Source organism: Phascolarctos cinereus, unplaced genomic scaffold (assembly GCF_003287225.1).
Source record: "Phascolarctos cinereus isolate Bilbo 61053 unplaced genomic scaffold, phaCin_HiC Scaffold_1;HRSCAF=81, whole genome shotgun sequence".
Classification (NCBI taxonomy): Eukaryota; Metazoa; Chordata; class Mammalia; order Diprotodontia; family Phascolarctidae; genus Phascolarctos; species Phascolarctos cinereus.
Genome location: NW_027555514.1, coordinates 90,881,852 through 90,892,068, shown reverse-complemented (window position 1 = coordinate 90,892,068; position 10,217 = coordinate 90,881,852). Strand labels below are relative to the sequence as shown.

Here is a 10,217-nt window from a genome sequence, read left to right as displayed (position 1 = left end):
GCCCTTCAATCCCTTCTGAGGGTCTCCCAGAAAATAGCATCAAGTGACTCAGTCAGTAAGCACTGGTTCTCTCTTTGTGGAATTTCTAGAATTACTCCAATCAAAGTGTTGGATAATGTCCCGGCCCAGTGAGCACCTGCACCTGTGTTGCCAGGCACTTGTAGATGGGGCAGCAGCAGCTGAGGGAGTTCCCAGGTGACTGGCCAGCACACCAACTTCAGGGAGGGTCTTCTTAGGTAACAGGAGCCAGAGGAGTCTAAGCTGCTTTCTCCATCACAGCTGCCTGGGGCAGCCAAGGGCCTTGGGTGCTGCCATGTGCACATTTCTTTCCTGCCCCCATTTTGGGTGGAGCCATTACTCTACTGCTTGCTTTCCCCACAAACAAGAGAATTTCCTCCCCCTTTGACCCCAACTATTGGCTGCTGATGCCTTCTCCTTCTGAGAACAGGAACTGGAGAGAGGCAACTTTAAGCATGGAGAAGGCTGGAAGCCCTAAGGCCTGAAGCTGGGCAGGGAACAACCCCTCTCAGCCACAGACCTCTTCTCCCTGGCCCCAAGGCCCATGCTTCTTAGGGTGAGAAGCCAGGTGGGTGAAGGGCCTGTGGGTGAGGACACATTTTCAGCTGATTCTTGGCTCCTCTCATACCTCATCATGGTGGTTTTATTTGGAAATAGGCACTTACTGGCCCATGGTAGCTGGGGCTTTATTCAATCCTACATTGCACATGAAAAATTATTCATGTCTTTAAGGAATAAGAACAGCAAAAGAGGGCTTTGGCTATCATTATTTTTCATCCTCAAAGTCTCCAGGAGTCTCATTCCCCTCCAGCCCTTTCCCCTTCACTTTCTTTCTTACCCTTCCTCTTTTTCACCCTCATATCTTTATTCTTCATACTTGCTGCCCCCTAGGACTGTGAGGAGGAAGTCCAGTAGTGTCAAAGGCCCCTCACATGGCCCTTTTCACCTATAATACCCCAGGATCCTCCTCAGGGTACTACTCCAAGGATGACAGTGCAGATAGGCATCACTTCTTCTATTCTGGAGCCCCATCCCCCTGGCAATGCCACATTTACTTTAAAGGGTGCCCAATACCTGGGGTGGGGCATGTATCCTTCAGATAAGAGGAAGAAAGAACTCTGTAGTCTGGCTCCAGATGGGGATTTGGAGGCTGAAGGCAGGGCTCAAGCCCTCAAACATGGTTGTCTCTCCTTCTGGGTGGATCCTCATTTCTTCCCTTCCCTGCAGGGCAGTCCCTAATCCACCAGCCTGGCTCTGCATCCACCTTCACTAATGGCACCTCCCAAGTTGGCATTTTTAGCTCGATGGCAATAAACTTTTCAAGTGGATTCTGCCAGTGGTTGGGCACAGTGCCCAGGGGAGTGGTGGTGCAGTGTACCTAGAAGAGCTTCTTCATGCCTATACAGGGCCAAGTTGGGCCAGGGTGCAGTAACTCTAGGACAATGTGTGGAGATGGGCTTATTATGGAAGGATCCCAAAGCGAAGCTGAAGAGCTGTGGGAGGATGGAGGAGCAGAATAGCAAGAAGCGGCTGCAGAGGTAGCAGGCTGGGAGGAGGCTAGATCTGAGAAAGGATGGGCTTACAGGGTGAAGCCTTTGAATCCCTCTGCTGGGAACTTTACAGGCTGGCTCTTTGCAGCATTCCAGTGGTGCCTCGGAAACACCTGACACTGCCTGACCAATGCTGCCTCCTCCAGGACATCTTTCTGTTAATCAGGTCAGTGAGGCCCACCTGGGGCCTGTCAGACTCTAAGATCCACGGTCCTCAAAGTCAATTTCCCCTTCGGCTTTGTCCTGTTCCTTTTCAGCTTTTTGAGACTTTTATGCAATGCATCTTATTATAGACTCAGGTCAGGGCCAGGGCTGTGCTGGAACCAGCTGGAACCTGCTCCTGAGAGTCAGCTACCAATTAGGACTTCATTGAGTGTCTCCACTGAAGAAGATGATGGGAGAAGTGGTTTGTGTGTGCCATGGTCTCCTCCAGAGCTGGTTGTTCAACATTTGCAGCACACGCCAGCCCCCATTCCTCTTGGCTCTTCAGGGAAGTGGGTTGGCTCTGACTACAAGTGGGACTCTCTTCCTGAGCATCTTTTAGGAGCTCTCCCCTCAGTAGTTCCTGCCTCTGATTGCAAGTGAATCTGGTGAGTTCACCTCTGCTAGTTTGAGGGGCCCAATTTTCCAGGGCCACTCCCTCCTTTGGGGTTCCAATCCAGAATTTTCTGCCCAGTCTTCCAGGTCTCCGTGCCATGCTTGCAGTTTCTCTGTGGAGGAGCATGGCCAGGTTTCCAGGATACATGCAGGGCTGAGTCCAAGAGCCTCTAGAGTAGGGGTGGGGAACCTGAGGCCTCCAGGCCACATGTGACCTAGGTGTTGCGTGCGACTTTTGGACTGAGTCCAAGTTTGATAATATCAATCTTTTGCTGAAGGGGATTGATCCTTTGAACTCTGGCCACACCAGAGGACCTAGTGGACCCCATGTGAATACTTGGATCCACAGGCTGGGCCAAAGGTGACCAGCCTGCCTCAGCAGGTCTTCCTCCTGTAGCTCTTCCAAGCCCAAACTGACAAGCATTGTAAGGACTTAGACCAAAGAAGACTGCCTAATTCATGAGCACCATATGAACCTAGTTCTGATGGAGGCCTGATAGGGAGACACCTTCCACTGGACCTGTCAAAGGGCAGCATGTCACCTTGCATAGCAACATGAGTGCCTTTCCAAAAGCCAAGTTTTCTCCTTTCACTTTACCCCAAGGGCTATCCATAAAAGCCCTGCTCTCCTCTTCTTGGGTACACAGTGGCAGAGGGAGGAGGTGGGAAGGGGAAGAATGGGCACAACTTTTAGGTTATTTCAATTGCTACTCAGGGAGGGTCTCCCAGGAGCCTGGGGTGAGGAAGGGCAGGCACTAACATCTCCTTCACCCTGATGAAATCCAGGAACTTTTGCATTCGGAAGAAGGTGCTCCTCTTTGTCTCGGGGCTGCTGTTGCTTGTGGCTTTTCTAGCTTATGGTGAGCCTTCTGGAGTACCCAGGGGGGCCACTCCAGATGGGCGGGAAGGACCAGAGCGTGGGGACAGAGCCGCCAAAGGAAAGTTTGGCTTCTAGGTGGAGTCCAAGGTCCCTGGCTGGATTCAGCAGGTCCTTCATATGAAGCTAGAGGAGGTGCAGGCCCAGCTTCATGATCTGGAGCACAAAATCCTGAGTCATGTGACAGAGGAGCAGGACAAGTCTGTGAGCAAACCTGCTGCCATCTTGTGGCCGACCCTCTTGAAGGAAGGAGTGATCATCGGGGTGACGAAGGAGGTGAGGTGTGCCCCACTCGCTGTCCTCCTGGCTGGGATCACTGGTTTCCCCTGAGAGGAGCCTGCCAGGAGGGAGGGGGAAATCCTGGCAGAGCAGGCAGCTCGCTTGCCTGGCCCCCACATGGACTGGGCCAGCCACGCAGGTGGCCTGTCCCCTAAGTGGTGCATGCCTGTCTTTTAGGAAGTGCACCAGATCATACAGCAGGCGCTGAAAGAATACAGTGAAGATCGCATCGGGCTTTTAGAATATGCCCTGGAGTCCTCAGGTAGGTGGCCTGTAGAAAACCAGAGGTTTCAGGACAAGAGGGATTGGAAAATCAGGGTGGCCCTTAGGAGAAAGGAGGAATTGACAAATCAACATGTCCCTTATGGACCAGGGCAGTTAGGAGGGCTGATGCCTCAGCAGCGCCCCCTCACCTTGAGGGTTGCCTTAGGCCATCTCTGTGTCCTCCCAGCCCTTTGGGTCACCCCCTCCTCACTTCTCTCCCTCTTGCTCTTTCATGGGCCAGCATCGTCAGTAGCCGTTCATCAGAGACCTATGGCATCAGGACGGAGTGGTTTGGCATCCCCTTTTGGCACTATTTGCAGTCCCCAAGAGTCATCCTCCAGGTAGGGCTGAACAAAGGTCCCCCAGCTTGGCTCTTTCTGTGCCATCTCCCACCGTCCTCTGTGGGGGCTGTTCTCTCAAGACAGAGTGGCCCCAGGACCAGGACCTGTTCCATCTGCTGCCTCCTTTCACCGTACTTGTCTTGTGCCCAGCCAGAAGTCCACCCTGGCAACTGCTGGGCATTCAGGCACCCCTGGGGCTTTGTCGTGGTGCACTTATCTGCCCACATCCAGCTCACTGCCATCACCTTGAAGAACGTGCCCAAATCCCTGTCACTAACCGGTGACATCCCCAGTGCCCCAAAGGACTTTGTCATCTTGGTGAGTACCTGAGCCTGGCAGCTCTTCTTTCTAGAGTGGTAGAAAGTCATTTCTTAATAGTAGCATTACCAGGTGAGGAATGCAGGGGTGTGTGCATTTTTCACAAGGACCATTGAGGCTGGTCTCCTGGCTAGAGGCCCAGACCTTCTGTTCCTCCCCCTCTTCTTCAAGAGGAACCAGCAGTTCTAGCCAAGATTACAATGCCACCTTAGGGTCCTTTTTGACAGAACGTTGCCTCCCTGGCCAGGTGTGCCATGGTGGAGGTGGTTGGGGACGGTGACTGCCATCCTATATGTAGTCACCACTCAGGGCAGAATTGGAACGTCCACCTAAGGAGGATTTGAGAGAAAAGAGGGAGCCAGAGCAGAAGGTATCAAATGGAGGAAAGGGAGCCACTTTAGAATCCAAATCCAGATTCAGATGAAGATATTGAGGCTCACACGCTGAAGGGGTTTGTGCCAACCCATTCAGAGGCTTAGGGGAAGAAGCTGAGAAGAAGGCCAAGGCCTTGGAGGGCAAAGGCTCTGTCCATTGAATTAGTGAGAGAGATTCTAGCAGGTGAGGGGATTAAGGAAGGCAACATCAAAGTGGATTGTGTTTGCTCCTCTTCCCCTCCCCAATATATCCTGCCTTGTCTGCCTCCTCCTCCCCCCGGACCTCTCCCATTTTTCCCTTCAGGGACTCATTTGGATTCTTGTCCTAACAGCATGACCTTTCCTGCACCCCACTCCCAGCCATTCATTTGTCCATCCCTCCATTCCCCTTCTTTTTCCTACTGTGCAGGGGCTCAATGAAGATTCCCAGGAGGAGGGGGTGGCCCTTGGGCAGTTCACCTATGATAATGCTGAGGAGGCCATTCAGACCTTTGCCTTTCAGATATGGAGGGCCAGTCCCACCACAGTCCCCCAGTGACCTAGGAAGGCTGCTGATATGGAGGCCAGGATCACTGGCCACTGGGATGCTCTGGTTTTGCAGTGGTTGCAGTGGGAGCCAGGGTCTTGTGGGTCTGATTGGAAACTGAAGGATAAGCTTGGGGCTGAATTCAGCCACTGCTCTTTAAAGGAAGCCTGGGGCACAAGGGTTGTGGGGGCTGGACCTCTGCCAAGGGATCTTGGGCCTTCTTCACCTCACTATCTTCTTCCCACATGGCAATGACACAGCCCCATACCAGCTGATAGAGCTGCGAATTGTCAGGAACTGAGGTCATCCTGAGTATACCTGCATTTACTGCATCTGGGTCCATGGGAAGCCTGCCACTTAGCCCCTACCCACCCTGGTGCCTTCACCCCTTCCTCCTTCAGCCACCAGCAAGCAGCTCTCCCAACCTTCCTCCTCCCCTGCTTAATCTCTTCTGGGCATTATGGTTTCTGGGAGAGAGACAGAAAGTAGGAGCCCACCTCCGTGGAGCCCTCTTGCCTCACCAGGCCCTCTCTGATACGGATAAGACTAACAACTGGGCCTTCGGTTCTGACAAAGCCTACACTTGGGGGAAATTTTGCCCCCAGGATCACTGGAGTGGCATTTAGAAACTGTATGTCAGCATGGGTTGTAGCCATGGCTAGGTGGCCCTTGTACCCACTGGGGCTCATTTAGACTGGACTGGAGGGTTTCTAGTGTGTGGAAAGGCAGTATTGTTAGATAGAGCATTAGCCATGGATTAGGTAATGCTGAAAGAGAAGAGGGCTCAGAGTGTAGCCAGGGGTCATGGGGAGAGGGACTTCCCTTATGCTGCTGGTACCAGTTTCTCCTGCCTGCCTCAGGGACCCAGAGGCTCTTCTAGAACTCTATGCAAGTTACTCCTGCTAATCCTGGGTGTCCCCCTGAGCTCTATAGGATCTCTGCATTGAAGATCAAGTAGGGCCTACTATAGGCCTACTAAATCCAGGAGATTGTCTTGAGATGACTGTAAGAATCAAGTTAGCATGCTTTCCTTTTTTCAATTGTCTTTTTTTCCCCTGTATTTGGAAGCAAAGAAGCAGAGGCCTCTTCCTCTCCTGGCCTTGCTCCCTCCCTTTCTTTCTCTCCGTTCCTCTTTTCACCCTCATACCTTTGCTCTTCATGTTTGCTGTCCCCCAGCAGTCTGAGGAGGACATCCAGCAGGGTAAAATGCCTCTCATCACCAGCCTCTCACCTGGCCCTTTGTACCTGTAACACACCCACATCCTCCTCAGGGTAATTCTCTAATGATGACTGTGCAGGTAGGCATCACCTTTTCTGCCCTGGAGCTCCTTCCCACAGGCACTGCAGCTTCGGGTGGGTGGGGTGGGTCATGTATCTCTCAGATAAGAGGAAGAGAACTCTGCAGTTGGCTCCTGATGGGGGTTTGGAGGGTGGAGAATCAAGCCCTCAGGCATGGTAATGGTGGATGCTCCAGGTCCACTTGTCTCTCCTTCTGGGTGGATCCTCATTTCTCCACTTCTCTTCAGGGCACTCACTTATCCACCAGCCTGGCTCTGCATCCACCTTAAACAATGGCACCTCCCAAGTTGGCATTTTTATGTGGGTAACCATCAACTTTTAGGTGGGTTCTGCCACTGGATGGGAACAGTATCTAGGGTAGTCATGGTACAGTGCACCTAGAAGAGTCTCTTCATTCCTATGCAGAGGTAGGCTGGGCCAGGGTGGAGTAACTCTAGGACACTGTGGGGAGATGGGTTCATTATGGAAGTATCCCCAAGCACAGCTGGAGAGCTGTGGGAGAATACAAGACCAGAATACAAGAACCAGCTGCAGAGTTGGCCGGCTGGGAGGAGGCTAGCTCTGGGAAAGGATGGGCTTGCAGGGTGAAGCCTTTGAATTCCTCTGCTGAGACCTTGACTTTGCAGTGCTCCAGTGGTGTGTCAGCAACAACTGGTACGACCTGACCACAGCTGCCTCCCTCCAAGACTTCTTTGTGTTAACCGAAGTGCAGGCACTCGCTGCATCAAGACATCCTTAAAGGCTTAGACTCTTGAGTAATTCTAGAAATTCCCAAAGAAGGAAAAATCAATGAGAAGCAGTGCTTACTCACTGAGTGACCTGATGTTATTTTCTGGGAGACCCTGAGAAGGGACTAACGGGGGCGAGCTTGAAGGGCAGGGACCAAGTTCCCCAGAATTATTCCTTCAGAAGGGAAGCTGGAGTGGCACAGAGAGGTGCTCTCCTCAAGGGTTTCTGAAGCCTGGCTCTGAAGGACTCCACTCAGTCACTGACACCTCTGTTCCTGGGGATTTTGGAGGGAGAAGTTAGGGGATATAATAGAGGCAGTAGTGCCAAGCGGGCAGCTCTGGAGAGCGACTCTGTGCCCTCGCACAGTGGAAGGCACGGAGCTCCAGACCCTCCACCTCTCTAACACCTTTTCTCTTGGCCACACCATGCCAGGGCATGACTCTACGGGGTACCTGGTGAGACGACTATGTCCGTCCCCCGACCGTACAGTCCAAGTCCGCGTCTGTGTCCGCTTCCTTTGGTGTCTACCGGAGGAACGCCTGAGGAACACAGGGCACGCGCCAGAGGGACTGCGAGGACAAAGAGTGCGCGAGCTCGGGCTAGAGGCAGCCAGGCTTTCATCCTGGGAGGATCATCCTTAGCCTGGGACTGGCCCAATTGAGAGGGTTTCCTAGAGGGCAGCTGGGCTCTGGCATTGGGAGGATGAGATCAGCCAAGACGGGGATTAAAGTGGGTAATGAGCCCCATTCAGGTCAGCCAAAAGGAGCATATGGGGCCATGGGACTGGGAGGGTCAACGCAGTGCACGGGACTGTGGTCAGTCCTCCCCTGAAACACAGACAGACACACACACACACACACACACACACACACACACACGGAGAGATCGATTGACATCTCTAGGAAAAGCAACCCGACTTTGTCCCAGCGGGAGGTGGAAAGTCATGCCAGGTCTTCGCATTGGGAAGCTGGCGCTGGCTTATGAAACTTGATTTTGGGTTGTTTGTAAGCAAGGGGGCAAACAGGCCAGGCAGTGAAGGACTCAACTCAGTCATAGACACCCCTTTAGCTGAGGATTTGGGGCAGAGAGGTTAGGGGATGGAGTAGAGACACCCGTGCCCGGGGCCGACTCTGGGGGGCGGGCAGTTGTGCCATGGTACAGAGGGTTGTCATCCAAGAGGAGGGACAGATACTATGGCCTCGCGCAGAGGAGAGCACTGTGCCTGCTCGCTCCCAGGTTTACAAATCCTTCACCTCCCTAACATCTCTCCTGGCCCGGCCCTGGCCTGGGGAGGCCCGCCCAGCAACCTAAGGAGACAGCTAAATCCCTCGCCAGACCGCTGGGTCCGCATCCGCGGCACTCCGGAGAATTCCCTGCTTCCCCCTTTCACTCCGGCATGGAGGTGGTGCCTTCAGCTTGCTCCCGATCATGTTTATGAAATCCCCCGTGGGCTAAGGGCCATACTCCCCATGTGGGTGGAGCAGCTGCTCCCATTGCCCTCTAGATCCAGCAGCTCTTCCATCCTGCCCACCCTGCCCCCGTTATGGCTGCTGATGTCCACAGCACCTTGAAACTCTGGTTGCTGAGGATGGAAGTGGGAATGGCCCTCCAATATTTAGGAGTGCCACCTGTGCCTCAGAGGTGGCCAGGAGGTCAAGGCCAACTAACACTTTTTATTAGTATTATTTAAATTTAACTTTTTTTAACCTTTGAATTTCCAAAGTCTCTCCCTTTCCCCCTCCCGATTCCCAGCCCCTCATTGAGAAGGCAAGCAATTCCATGTAGGTTATATACTTGTAGTCATGCAAAACATAGTCATGACACTCATGTTGTGAAAGAAAACACAGACAAAAAAACTCAGGAAAATAAAGAAAGTGGGAAAAAAATAGTTGCTTCAATTTCTATTCAGATACCACCAGTTCTCCCTCTGGAGATGGATAGCATTTTTCATCCTAAGTCCTTCAGAGTTGTCATGGATCCTTCCTTGTAGTGCTGAGAAGCTAAGTCATTCTCAGCTGATCATCTTACAATATTGCTGTTATTTTGTACCCAGTACATTTCACTTTGCATGAACCCACGTAAGGTTTTCCAGGTTTTTTGGAGAGCATCATGGTCATCATTTCTTATAGTATCTATATGTATATAGAGAAATGAGGTCTTTCTCAGAGAAGCTTGTTTCAAAAATTTTTTTTCACTGTTACTTTTGCTGCCTGTATTTCCCTCTATCCTATTCCCCTACCCCCTTTATTCTATTCTCTCTCTCCTTTCAACCTGTCCCTCTTCAAAAGTGTGTTGCTTCTGATTACCCCTTACCCCAATTTGCCCTCCCTTCTATCACCTCCCTTTCTCTTATCCCCTTCCCCTTCTATTTTCCTGTAGGATAAGATAGATTTTTATACCCCTTGCCTGTCTATCTTATTTTCCTGTTGCATGTAAAAACAGTTTTAACATTTGCTTTCAAAACTTTGAGTTCCAAATTTTCTCCCTTCCTTACTCCCCACCCACCATCATTGAGAAGAGAAGGAATTCAGTATAGTTTACACCTCCGCAGTCATGTCAGACACTTCCATAATACTGATGTAGTGAAAGACTAACTATATTTCCCTCCATCCTTCCCCCCCATTTATTCTCTTCTCTCCTTTCACCCTGTCCCTCCTCAAAAGTGTTTGCTTTTGACTACCTTTTTCCCAATCTGCCCTCCCTTCTATCATCCTCCCTCTTATCCCCTCATCCTCTAATTTCTTGTACGATAATAGAGATTTCCATACCCAATTGAGTTTGTGTGTTGTTCCTCCTTAAGCTAAATCCAAGGACAAGTAAGGTTCACTTATTTCCTCTCAACTCTCCCCTTTTCCCCTCCCTGTAAAAGCTTTTTATTTGTTCTTCTAGAAGAGATAATTCATCCAAGTCTACCTCTCCCTTTCTCCTTCTCCCAATACATTCCTGTCTCACCCTTTCACTTTATATTGTAGTTATCATCCTTTCATATTCAAGTCACCCTGTGTTCTCTATGTATTTTCCCTCCAACTGCCCTCATCCTGAGAA

General features: G+C 51.4%; 1 pseudogene; it reads left to right on the top strand.

Annotated features, from left to right (window-relative positions):
* Positions 1 to 115: 115 nt before the first annotated feature.
* On the top strand, positions 116 to 5,550 carry LOC144455841 (SUN domain-containing protein 2-like; annotated as a pseudogene).
* The last annotated feature ends 4,667 nt before the right edge of the window (positions 5,551 to 10,217 follow it).